This window comes from Aphelocoma coerulescens, chromosome 6, assembly GCF_041296385.1.
Source record: "Aphelocoma coerulescens isolate FSJ_1873_10779 chromosome 6, UR_Acoe_1.0, whole genome shotgun sequence".
Classification (NCBI taxonomy): domain Eukaryota; kingdom Metazoa; phylum Chordata; class Aves; order Passeriformes; family Corvidae; genus Aphelocoma; species Aphelocoma coerulescens.
Genome location: NC_091020.1, coordinates 32129182 through 32141937, shown reverse-complemented (window position 1 = coordinate 32141937; position 12756 = coordinate 32129182). Strand labels below are relative to the sequence as shown.

General features: G+C 41.7%; 1 long non-coding RNA gene across 1 annotated transcript in view; it reads right to left on the bottom strand.

Moving 5' to 3' along the window:
* The window catches only part of LOC138112688 (uncharacterized), a 35335-nt gene extending 27322 nt beyond the window's left edge, over window positions 1–8013 (bottom strand). The window contains exon 1 of the long non-coding RNA XR_011151807.1: window positions 7724–8013. This is a non-coding gene — a long non-coding RNA (uncharacterized lncRNA). The remainder of the gene's footprint in view (window positions 1–7723) is intronic.
* Between the last annotated feature and the right edge of the window lie 4743 nt (window positions 8014–12756).

Sequence of the window (12756 nt, the reverse complement as noted above, 5' to 3'; positions counted from 1 at the left end):
CAGAGAATTTGAAAAGCTCTCTTGGAGATTATTCACCTCATGTGAATGCCACAGTTCCCCCCAGCTATGTCATTTTAAGGATTTTAGCTGTTAAGTCAGAGGGCAGACAATAGGATGGGACAGAGCCCAAGCAATTAACTCTTCACTCAGTTTTATTACTGAATCCTGAACTGGACTCCCACAGGGAACCTGTAACATTTTTAGTCAAAGAAAAAAGGGCAAAACTTTAATTTCACCTTCCAAACTTTTAATTATTTAAACAGCAGCCTATGATTTGCACACAGAAACTTTAAGAAAAAACCAACAAAACAAAATAAAGCCCAAAAGGACATTAACTGAAAGCTTTAATCCCAACAAAGTATTCATTCTGAGATAATTACTGCCATAAAACCCTCTGACACTGAGAAGAGAACTGTCTTCAAAAGTTACATACGTAAGCAGCTTGGAACTTGAGAGAGGAGCTGGCAAGGATGAAATCCTACAGAGATGTGAAAAGGAGGGAAGGTTTTGGAGGGAACTGAGCCTTTCAGTGTTGAGTCATTCCTCTGTGAAAACATGTTATCATCTACAAGAGACTGAAAGAGGAAAAGGATGGGGAAGATCCGCCAGCAGAAAGCCAGCTCCTCCTATAAATAAGAAAGAGTAAAAAAAAATTAACAGCAACAGACTGGGCCTTGAAAATCAGGAGAGACAAATGTCAGCAGCACAAGGTGGTCAAAACTGACATCATGCAATGCCTTGCTCACAGTGCATGGTGTGCTGCAATCTGAAAATCTCCTGCTGGGGTTCCTCGGCTCTTCCCAGTTACAAACGTTTCTGAGATGCACAAAATTAAGGTTGTCACTGTCCTTTGCTCCAGTCGTGCTCGTTTTGGCTCTTCCCCAAGGATGGCAGCGACTCTTGGAGCACAGCAGTGCTCAGTCCCTGCTCCATAATTGTTGGGTTTGGTTTGTATTCCTGGGAAATGACACCAGCTTTTAATAGAGACAAGGCTGGCTGATACCTTCAATCCCCCTCTCACCCTCTGTGTACTGGCTAAGAAGCTTTAGACTGACAAACAAATACCCTTGCAAAGATTCCAAAGTCTCTTTTCCTCTCCAGAAATATTGTTACAAGCCCCCCAAAAGTCCATTAGTCCTGTGTGTTGTGCCAAGAGCTGTCCTGGGAAAATGCTCCAGTCCATGCTCATGGTTCTTTCCTACTGCTTTGTTATTCCTGTATAAGCTCAGATAAAAATGGCTTTGACAGGTTTTTCCTGAGCATTCTATATGGCAAAGGGATAGATATACTCACCAGTAACTTATTTTGTTGATGTGTTTTTAAATGTTTCTAACAGTTGTATAGTTAAACATCTCTATAACAAATGAAAATTTGAAACAAAACAATTCGGGTATTTTTCCCTTTTGTCTCATCAAGTGTGATCTTGTACTTTAGAAGTCACATAAATATTTGATATACAGGGGGAAGTCCTCTAAAAATTACACTTAGTTACTCTTAAAGATATTCTTACTTTAGGAAGGCCAAAAATCAGGCTGATTGTTTCCATGGGCCTCCTGGCCTTTCCAGCAGTCAGGGATTAACTGTGGCATTTTTACTTACCTGGGAATAAATCTGCCAAAAGGCACCTTTAGAAGTTCTCACCAAGGGAGCAAGAAGCCATGAGAAACATAAATTTAAAAAAGAAAATTATATGGACTCTTTTAGAGTAGATATTCCTGAGAAGAAATGACAACCCCCAGACACAGCCAGAGCCGTAAGCACAGACCAGGGGGACTGAAGCAGCCTGGCCAGCATTGGCCCAACTTTGATATTGGCAGAGGGAAATTAGCTTCTCTTATAAGAGGAGAGCTAAGCAAAGACTGCATCAGTGAATCCAGAATTGCTATTGGGAGGGAGCTCCCCTGGCAGTGCCAGTGTTTGCATCATCTTTATTTATGTGAGCAATTTATCCCTCTCCTGGGGTGCAAGTGCCATCAGTGTGAGCTGGCTTTGGGCTAAACCTGCAAGTGAGGGAGACAGCAACACTCAGAACATCTCACCCCAAACTCTTGGGAGAACCAGCCCAAGGGCTGAGACAAAGCAGCCCCCGAACCCATGGGATGTGGGGGCACTTTTGGGCAACCTGTGCCAGGGCCTCACTCCTTGGAGGAGCTGTCAGGGTAAAGGTGAGGGTCCTGTCAGTATCAGATTCTTTGTTCTCCTTGTTTTCCTGCCATTTCTGACCATAAAGAACTGGATGCAGCAGGGGAGATGCTTTGGTGCAAGCACAAGAGGAAACCTCCCTGTGCCTGTCCTCCACAGGGACACACACAGGGTTTGAACAAAACCATGTCCTTTGCAGAGCTGGGCCTCAAGAACTGGCACCACCACGGACTCCCGTCACTAGTTACAGACATTAGGTGCTCCTACCAAAAAATCAAACCCACTTCTGTGTTGGTTTTCCAGCTGCAAATGCAGAGGTTGCTTCCTAAGCTGAGCTAAAACTGCCCTGGGCTCAGAATTAGCTCAAGCAGGGCTTTAAGCACCATGGCAAGTGCCCACTGAAAGAGAAATCACTCCGTTGGGTATCCCCTCAGGGGGGATGCTGTGAAGCTGATGGGAGAGTTTAGTGTCTCATGCAAAAGATTTAATAACAATAATAAAAGATTACTCCAGCATATTTGTTGTCCAAACCACACTGGTGCCTCTGCCCAGTTGTGTTCCCAGTAGATTTTAGTTTACTTATACAAAAATCATATAAAATTCACAGACAACAACTTGCTGCTCACTGGAGGCACCCACACCAGCAGGTGCTGAGGGTTATACCTTTGAAACCCATCAGAAAGAACTTTTCCTGTCATAACTTTTCACTGCTTCTTTCTTCTTCCCACGCACAGACACAAAGGAGAAGGTGCTGTGATCTCTGCTGGTACCCAGGAGTGCTGCCAGCACTTTACTGGAGATTATTGGCACAAGCATCCTCTGATCCCCAGGTTAATGCAGAAAGAGTTTTCCTTCTGCTGCTCCAACACAGGACACACTTTGCAACTTCTGTGTGTGCATTAGATCTGCTCTCAGCACTTTCTAGGAAGCAAATCTCCCCTTTACTCTAAATAATTAAGAGGCAATCCTTCAGCACAGAAATAAACTGAACCAGACTTGACCACAACCAAGTTCTAAAGCAACCCCCACCTTTAGGACATTAGATGCAAAATAAAGTTTAAAATCACATTTATTAATGCATTTTCAAGCATTTCCTACTTGCCAAATCAGAACACATTTCAAGTGAGGTGTGGCCTGGCGTTTAATGGTGACCTGAGCTCCTACTTTTATAAGAAAACTGGACACTCTCAATGCCCTTCTTTCCTTTCCTGCAGCTATTTACAGCTGATGCTGAAATCCGTATCTGAGATCATTCCTGCCTGGTGGTGCCTGGGAGCTGCCGCTCCTTCAGGACTGAAGTAAGGAAAGAAAAACCCGGTCCCTTTGGCTGAGGTGATTTCAGCGTGCGGTGCCCAACCCTCTCCATTCGCTGATCTCTGCTGCCCTCTCCTGCAGCAGCCGGAAACTCCCAGGATTTCAGTGAAATAACTCCATATTAAAGCTGCTGATGGGGACGTGTTTAAACCCCGACGGGATGGGGAAGGAATTTTAGGAGTAGGGAAAACTGAAGCTGAAAAGGGAAGGTGCTCATGACAGCTTTTTGAATACAGCAAGGGGCAAAATAATGATAATTACAATAATGCTAAAACGATAATAACGATAACACTAATAGTGGTAATAATTATAATAAAAAATAATAAGAACAATGGTAATAAATTAAATAATAATATAATCATTAATGTTGGAAAAGACATCCAAGATCAACAAGTCCAGCCTTTGACTTAATACCACCACGGCACTAATCCAGATTGTCCCCAAGTGCCACATCCACTTGTTTTTTGAGCACTTCCAGGGATGGTACCACCACCAGTTCACTGAGGAGCTGGTTCCAGTGCTTAACCACTCTCTCAGTGAAGAAATTTTTCCTAATATCCAGCCTGAATGTCCCCTGGTGTAACTTGAGGCCGTTCCCTCTCTCCTGTCCCTGTTCCCTGGGAGCAGAGCCTGACCCCCCCGGCTGCCCCCTCCTGTCAGGGACTTGTGCAGAGCCACAAGGTCCCCCCTGAGCCTCCTTTGCTCCAGCCTGAGCCCCTTTCCCAGCTCCCTCAGCCACTCTTCCTGGGACTTATGTCCCTGAATTAATTTAAGATATTACCACAAGGTGCTGGACTTACACAGAAACACAAACATTTAAAAAGTTCATCAAACATGAAAAGGTGTTGGAACGGGAAAGAGAAAAACGTGCCTTGCAAATAATCTTGTGGCCGAGGAATCTGCCTGCAAAGCAGTCAGAAAGGATCAACAGATGATTTCAGTTCAGTTCAAAGAATGTGCCTTGGCTTTTTGATGAGATGGTTGTGACATAAAATAAGAATAAACTCCCTCCACATTGGCTTACTCCTACTGGGAGAAAAAGCTGCTACCAGGAAACATCTCATCCAGGTGATCCCTGACAAACTCCCTCCCTGCTCTCTTTCCCTATGAGCAAGGCTGCTTTTCCTTGTGATGCATTAATCTGCCTTTCAGCTGCCCTTTAATTAAAGCCAGGCTTAGCTCTGCAGTGGAAAAAGAAAGCAGATGCTGAGGCAAACCAGAGAGTAGAATTGGAAGAAACACTCAGAAAGAAAAGGCTCCTTGGCTTGATAAGGATTTAAGAACTATTTTTTCTAGAGGGAAAGGAGAAAGAAAATTTCTCCATTTTGTTACAGCTTGGAAAAATGGCCATGCCTGCCTTCTCCCAAATGTAGGAGGCATGAGGTGGTTTGTACAGCCTTTTGCATGTGCCAGCTCCTGTTTAGTTGGGCAACATAGAAAAAGCAAAAAAAAAAAATCAATGCTGGTAATCTGAAAATCAATCTTCAGATTGTGGAAATGAAATTTTCATGCTGTCAGGAATTAAGAAACAAGCAAACAAGTACTCCAAATCTGTTCAGGGGGGATTGTACAAACAACCAGAGATTGAGATCCAGTATTGCCATTACTGTAGGTACCAGCTAAAATTCCAGGTGAAAGAAATGATTGAAATAGAACATGGTAGGATAAAAAAGACTCAGATATTTGGGGGGGATATTGTGTTGGTTTTTTTGGTTGGTTATTTTTATTGTTTATTTGGTTTTTTTGGGGGGGGGTTGGGGATTTTTTTTTTGCTTGTTTTTTTTTGGTTTGGTGGGGCTTTTTTTCTGTTTGTTGGCATTTTTTGGTTTGTTTTGGGTTTTGTTGTTGGGGTTATTTTTTTGGTGTGTGTTTTGGGATTGTCATTTTCCTTTGAATGATTTCCAGCTACAGCTGGTACCCACCATGAACATCTGATTACACCACCTGCAGTGCAAGTGATTGCTCTGGTAACTTCAAACACAGATGCTGCAAGTCAAATTTTTGTAATTCAAAACAAACCCCAAGCCCCTTCCATCCTTCTTTCTCCCCAGAAGCCTCAAATCCAGGGTTTCATGTGTGCACAGGTAACCTGGAGCCTGTGAAGCCGAGCTCCAGACCCTCACATCTGTGTTCACCTCCCTGTGCCCGAGTCAGCTCCTGCTGAACCAGCCCAGGGAACTGCAAAATGTTGATCTGAAAAACCCACAAAGACCCTAAAACAAACCCCATTATTCCCAAAGAGCTGCAAAGAGATGATGGATCATTCCAAGAATTAAGGGCACAACAGAAAAGGTATTTGGGGGATGTTCCTGTCAGCCAGGGGGGAACAGACCAATCAGTGCTATTTATTTTGGGGAGACCTGGCTTCTCTCAGCTCATCCAGGAGAAATTGCAGAGCAGTGCTGGGGTGTTCTCAGCTCAGAGGAGATGGGGATGCTCAGAGAATCCTTCCTCCAGCAAGTGGCTTTGGCTTGAGGCTGGAACCCTCCCAAGCAGGGGGGTTCTGCCCAGGCTCCTCTCTCCAGCCACAAACACGAGCTAAGAGCCCAGCTCAGCCTCTGTCTGCAGCCCCAAACCAGGAGCAGAGCAAAGGATACCCATCCAGAGCAGCATCAACAGCCACGGAACCTCTTCAACCAGAAAAACCCTGCCTGGTTCTCCTGAGAGGCCAAGAAAAGCCCCTCTGCTTCTGCTTTCTGTCAACAGGGGCCAAGAGCAATTCAGAAGTTCATTATGAGAAAAGATCCAATTATTCCTAAAATATGACCTTGTGTTCACATGACACTCAACGTGCTTAATTGTCTGGTTGCAAAAATCCTTCCTCTGGCAGGACAAGGAATGGAATTCCCATACAACAAGGAGTAGCTAAACTGCAACTTTATAGGCTGCACACCAGGGCCTAGGATGTCCTTATCCCCCAGTAATTAAGTTGGAATAGCTTCTTCACAAGGAGTTTTTCAGGCAAATGGAATTCTGTTAAAGAGGACAACTAGTTGTTATTATTGTTATTATTATTATCATCATATTTCCCACCTCCAAAGATCCCCAGCTGCCTTTCAAACATTAGGTCCACTGCTTTAATCAACACCCTCTTGTCCCCAAGGCACTTTTCTTCTGCAAAAGAAAAGTGGTTGGTTACCAAACCTCTGAGGAAAAAGGTCATTTAGGAGCCAAGAAGACCAAAATTGGCCTTGAAAAAATGACATCTGCAGCAGAAACCTTGCTGGTTTTTCCTAGCACAAGCAAATGCTGGAGCTGAAGCAACAGAAAGGAATTACACAGTAAATCCAGACAAGAGATACAGAGCTCTGGAGAAGCTCAAAACTTTCTAAAGTAGCTGGTCCTGCACGTTCCATAAAACACCAGATGAACTTGCCTCTTACATAAAGCATTACTGGAGACAGAAACCAAAGAGGTGTAAAAGAGGTGTGTGTACAAAAGTTCACAAACAGTGCTGGAAAAAAGTATTTCCAAAGGGTCACCAAAGTACACTATTATTCATGAGCCTGTGGGTGGAGTCCAAAAGCAGGGAATAAAAAAAAGATCCACTCAGTAGGGCCATAATAAATATGAAATCAGTTTGAAAAAATGACCACACAAAATAAAGCACAAAGATGACCTTTTAGCAACTGAAATTTGTTGCCTGTAGCTTTTTATTAGTTACAGTAAGTGAAATAAAAGCCAGACAAGTCTACTGTAACTCTATTATCTCCTGCTACACCAGGGTGAAAAGTAGTAACACTGCACTTTTTTAAAACCACCTGCTGGCATCTGTTTTGCCCAGTGTATAACACTATCTCTCAATAAACCTCTGGAAAGCAGCCACTGAAACAGAGCTTGTCACGGGCAACCTCCCTGACCTGCAGCCACTCTTTGCTAAATGAAGTAGCCGTGACAATGACATGGGGAAAAAAAAAGTATTTTCAACTTGAGGATCTGATTTCCAGAAAGAAAACCTTTAAGTGGGCTCCAAAAAGTCACACTGGAGAAGTATTTAACAGCCTTGCCTTCACCACCTGCTGCGTTTGGTCTGACAGGAACTTTGGCTTTCCCTGCAGCACCTGCTCATGAGCTGCTCCCATCAGCCACAGCTTCTCCTTCTGCTGCTGCATTTGCAGGGAAGGAAGAGAAAATAAGGGGCTGGAGGGGCAAGTTTAACCTATGAAAGGGAACCAACAATTTCAATGAACAGCATGGAAATAAGCCTGGTATCACCTCACTGTAATTGCTTCAAGAGTTTCAAGACTGAAATAAACTTACCACTAACCTTCTGTGACTGCATTTTGAAGATGCTGCTTCCCTCCTCTGGGGATTTCCTTCTCTTCCACAATTGTTATGGCCAAGCCAGAAAACTGTTTAAATCTCAAAACAAAAAAACCCCACACCAATAAAAAGTTAAACACAAAGAGATTCTAGAATTTATAAAGCAAAAAAAAAAAAAAAAAAAACCTAGATGCTCTAGTTCAGCTACATTTGATGTTTTCTGCTTTTACTCTGCCAGAGCAGACAGAATCAGATGGATGAGGTGCCAGCTCATCCCCCAAAGTGTGGCCTATGACTTCCACCTGGAGGTTAAATTTACCCTCTCCACCATTTCCCCTTTTAATTGGTCGTTCCACGCCCAACTCATTACAACTTAATTTGTTCAGGTGGGCTGAGGAGACAGAAGAACAAGAGAGAGCAAGGCAGAGTTCTCTGTTACAGGAGGCTGGGAGCCTTCTGATGATCAGCTCTTTAGAGCAGGCTGTATTTATGCAGCTCCAGCCGCTGTTTACTGTTAAAATTTGCAAGAAATCAGTTAAACTGTCAGTTCAGTTGTCAGGATGTGCTTTGGTAGGAGAGCTTAATTCACTACTCATAATAAATGCTTGTCAGAAACCAGGCCTGCTTCAAAAGGTGGATGTCTTTTGAGAGGGAGGAAAGGAGAGATTGTCCTCGTTTTCTGTCTCCAGAGTCAGCTGCACCAAAAAATGATCTCTGATTATTTGCTCAGACACTCAACAGCAACACTCTGGGCCAGGTTTCTTGATGTATAATAAATGCCTCTCTCTGGCTGCAGGGTCTCTAAATTGGCAGGCTGCATTTTAATGGAAGCAAATTATAACTAACTTGCAATATAGCACTAATCATTTTTACACTGCAATCAAGTATTTCATGTTGTCATTTTCCCTAATTATTCCCCCCAAATCAATTCTGTGTCTATGTGTGTATATAGATACATCCACACGCAATTAAACTGAATTTTTGGAGAAATACTTCAGAAACTGACCCAAGTTAGGCAATTTTAGATACTGTTGGTCAATGTTTACTTTGCAGGCTGCCTTTCTTGTGAAGCACATCATGATCCAATTAAAACTCTAATTAGGGCCTGCCATTACTAAATCTAAGCTGAAAGACCATTTTCTAGACTTTCCATTGACAGGATAAGTAAATCCATTATCATAAAACCAAAATAATTTGGACTTTTTTAAAGTGCAAGGAGAGCAAGGCAGTGGATGGGATGCCTGTCTGTTTCCTGCTCACTTTCTGCAGAGAGGCAAAGGACGTGTCTCTTATCCCAACCTGCAGTCCAAATGCCACATCTCCATTTTTTGAGGAGTTCTTGCCAGTACAGAGGGGAAACTGATTAGAGGTCAGAATAGTCTTTCTGATATGCAGCAATTCCTGCTGTGGGAATCTTTTCAACTCAGGAAAATTTCCACCACCCACAAATGCAACACAGCTCATGGCAGCCACGGGAAAATGCAACCAAATTGGGTTTCTTATCCTAAAGTCTATTATGAATGTTAAAAAGGTATTGAAATGCTCGATAGCTTTGCTATAAAATCTTTGTCCTTCAGTCAGTTGTGGGTGGTGTGCCTAACACCTCTTATGTATATGTCTGCTTGTACAGTATTTCTCACAGGTACAGACATTCATGTATATACACACACATATGAAATGATTTACACAGACAGAAATGAACAAATCTATATAGATACACATCTATATATACTCCCTATCATCTAAATGTTTAGCTTCTATCACTATAACATGGCAATGCATGGAAACAACATGAGAACAAGTGAAAGTTACTGGTGGGAAGACGATGAAGTGATGATAGTACAGGATCTGGTCACGTGCAGTAACAAACCTAACATGCCACGGGGTGAAATGGAAAAAGGATATTAATAAATGGAAAAAGCTTACCCAGAGTCATTCATTTGGTACCACATAAAAGAACACCTAAATATTATCATCACCTTTAGATATGAAGCAAACAGAAGGGAAGGTGGGTTTGATGCGGGCTGGCACAGGCGGCTGTGCCAGGTCTAGAGCCATGGTTCAAGTACCAGCTGCTCCTTCTGTTCCAGAGGCTGCAAATGCTGAAGCCACCAGAGTGGGTGCAATGTGTGTTACCTGCCAGCGTAGGAAAAAAGAGCTCATGAGGATTTTGCCAAGTTTTCCCCACTGTCCTTTGAGGTGGGAGAAGAAGCCATTCTCCTCCAGTCTTCTGGGACCTGCATGGGGGATTCAGGTGAGGCTGAATGTAGGAAGGGAACTCCTGTGGGCTGAAGGAGGAATGGAGCAGCTATGGATCTATCCATACAGAAACAGAGATAGGTAGGTATGGATGCATGTGTCAAACACTGCTGGGCATGTCCTGTTCTGTGCAGCAGAGCCCTCTCTCACTCCTGCTTTGGCTGCTAGAAACCTCTCTGCCCTGGTACTTGGACGCATTTCAACAGCTGGAGCTTGCTACCGTCTAAACAACGAAAAGAAAGTATTACCTTTTAAAAATAAAGTCTAAACAGTATTTTTATGATGTCATTTTGGGAGTGTTTCATCATGTTTCTCAGGAGATCTCACCTGAATCTTTTCTTTCCGCTGGCTTAGACATCCCATCTGAAAGGGAAGAGCAATTTAGGTGGCACCAGCTCAGAGATCACAGCTTAACTGACCTCAGATCACTGGGATTTTAAGAGCATTGATTCTTCATACAAGAAGATTATAGACTAAATATTTAGGACCATATCCACGAGGAACTACTTGAATACCAGAAAAAAGTGAACAGCTAAGAAAAAAAACCCCAGAAATCTTCCCCACTTTTCTCTAGAAAATCTAAATTAGTTTCATTCAGTTCAAGATGTTCTTTAAAAGGTTGTATGAGGCTGATGTTTTTTCCATGATTTGTGTAGTTCCATGGAACAGATGAATTTATGTTGTCCAGTATTTATCTGAGGGACAGCATTTTGATTATTTAAACTTCTATTAAATTTAAACTTATACTTCCTTATCTGGAGTTGCTTTTGGGTCTACTAACCAATATTTTATCTTCCACTGGCAGAAGATCTACTCAAGACCTCAAGACAGGACTGGAAAGGGACTTAACTGCTCTAAGGGCCTTGTACTTCTGAACAGAGATTAATATCATATAGGGCACTTGACAATTTTTTCTAAGTGGCATGTTTTGAGTTCAGTCCACTGGTTTGGACTCTTTCTTCAAGAAGAGTCAAGAGGAAAATACATACATCCATACACACTCAAAGCACTAGCACAGTCCTAACCTGCTGCTGGAGTACTAACTGAGGTGTCATCTTCATCTGTGACAAGAAATACAAATGAAAAAGCACATGAAGAAACTGAGAGCACACACCATCATCTGCTTTAAAACAACTACAGGAACATGTAAAACCTGCAAAAGAAAGGGAAATAAATGGCAATATTCAGGAGCATTCACAATGGAAGATTCCAACTGATGAGGAAAGCTTTGCATCACTCAGCAGCTGAAATGGTAAACCTTAATGCTTCAAGCAAGTTAAAAAAAAAATGAGATGTGGACTGTGATCTATTATTAAATCATGAGTTTAAAGGAGAGGTGTGGAGTGATTCTGTTTGTTAGAGATGCCATCCAAAGTGATTACAAGAAGAAAGCCACAATGAAATGAAGGTCAATCACATCTCTAACCTGAGGAAGATGTCATTTCTCTGATGACCACGTCTGCAATTAAAATGTGCACCACACATGCATTCAGCATTATTAAATCAAGGTATGAAGAAGTTAAAACTAGTCTCCTGGACTTAAACTTTTTCATTTCTATACTATAGTATTAATTTAAAATGCAAGGAATAGACAACTCTTTTTTTCTCTTATCAACAGGAGAATAATTTTAAAAAACTATTATCATCATGCTGGATTTTCCTTTTGATCACACTAAAAGTTGCCCGTCACCAGGCATTAAAAAACTATAAGAAATTGTTACCCAGTTACTTTAAAACGTTTAATAACATAGAATACATTGAGGCATCTATTTATAGCAAACAAAAACCTGAAAAAAAACCATGGAACTGGCATTAAAATGAAAGACTGTAATCATGATTATTAGAAAACCAGAATAAGGTAAAGACCATCTCTACAAGAGTCACCTACATCTTTTTGAATTCCCAATGTTGAAGCCACAGACACCAGCTTTGATAAAGAGAATCAAATGGTGTTTTAAAAGCCTAATGGTGAAAAAGAAAGAAAATAACCAAGGTATCCTTTGAAAGGCAAGAATAAACTAGATATGTTTAGGATTTAATACAGAAGTAATGGGAAGGTAACATGGTTTTATACTGGATCAGAAAATAATCTGTAGAACATCTCAGAACAGAGAACAGAATTGAATAAGAACATCTTTTGAAAAATATTAACCTACATCTTTAAAGACACTTTTCTTTGGGGTTGGATTTTTTTTTATATCTTCTATTTGTGTTTCCATAACCACATTTTAAATCTGAAGTTATCCTTTGACTTTGACCTTAAAGTTAAAATTTATCTACATTTTTCAAGGAAAAATGTAATAACTATGACTAAATCAGTATGAAATACAGTTGCATTTTCATAAACACTGGCAATATTGAATTTTTGGGTTTGTTTAACTACTGAAGGCAAATTCAAAGTCTGTTAATAGAATAGATCTACTTAGCCATAACATTTTACTCATTCCTTTTGAATGATTCATCAAACTTCATTTTAAAGATCTCTTGGGAGGAGGATGACAGTTGTAAAAGCTATGCCTACACATGAAGGATTAATGTGTTATCTTGCAAGTATCTTTTCTTATTCACAGAGAGAAAAAAAAAAAAGAATAGCGTGTTACAGCGGGGATTACTGTAACACGCATCTATCAAGAAAGATGGAGAAGAAATGTACATGGGCGGATTGTTGGTAGATGTTTCAGAGGTGTTTATTTCCCCAGCCCACGGCCGGGGCTCTGCCGAGGAACCCTCCCAGTCCGGGCTCAGGGCCCTGCCCGCGCAGGGAACACAAAGCAAGGA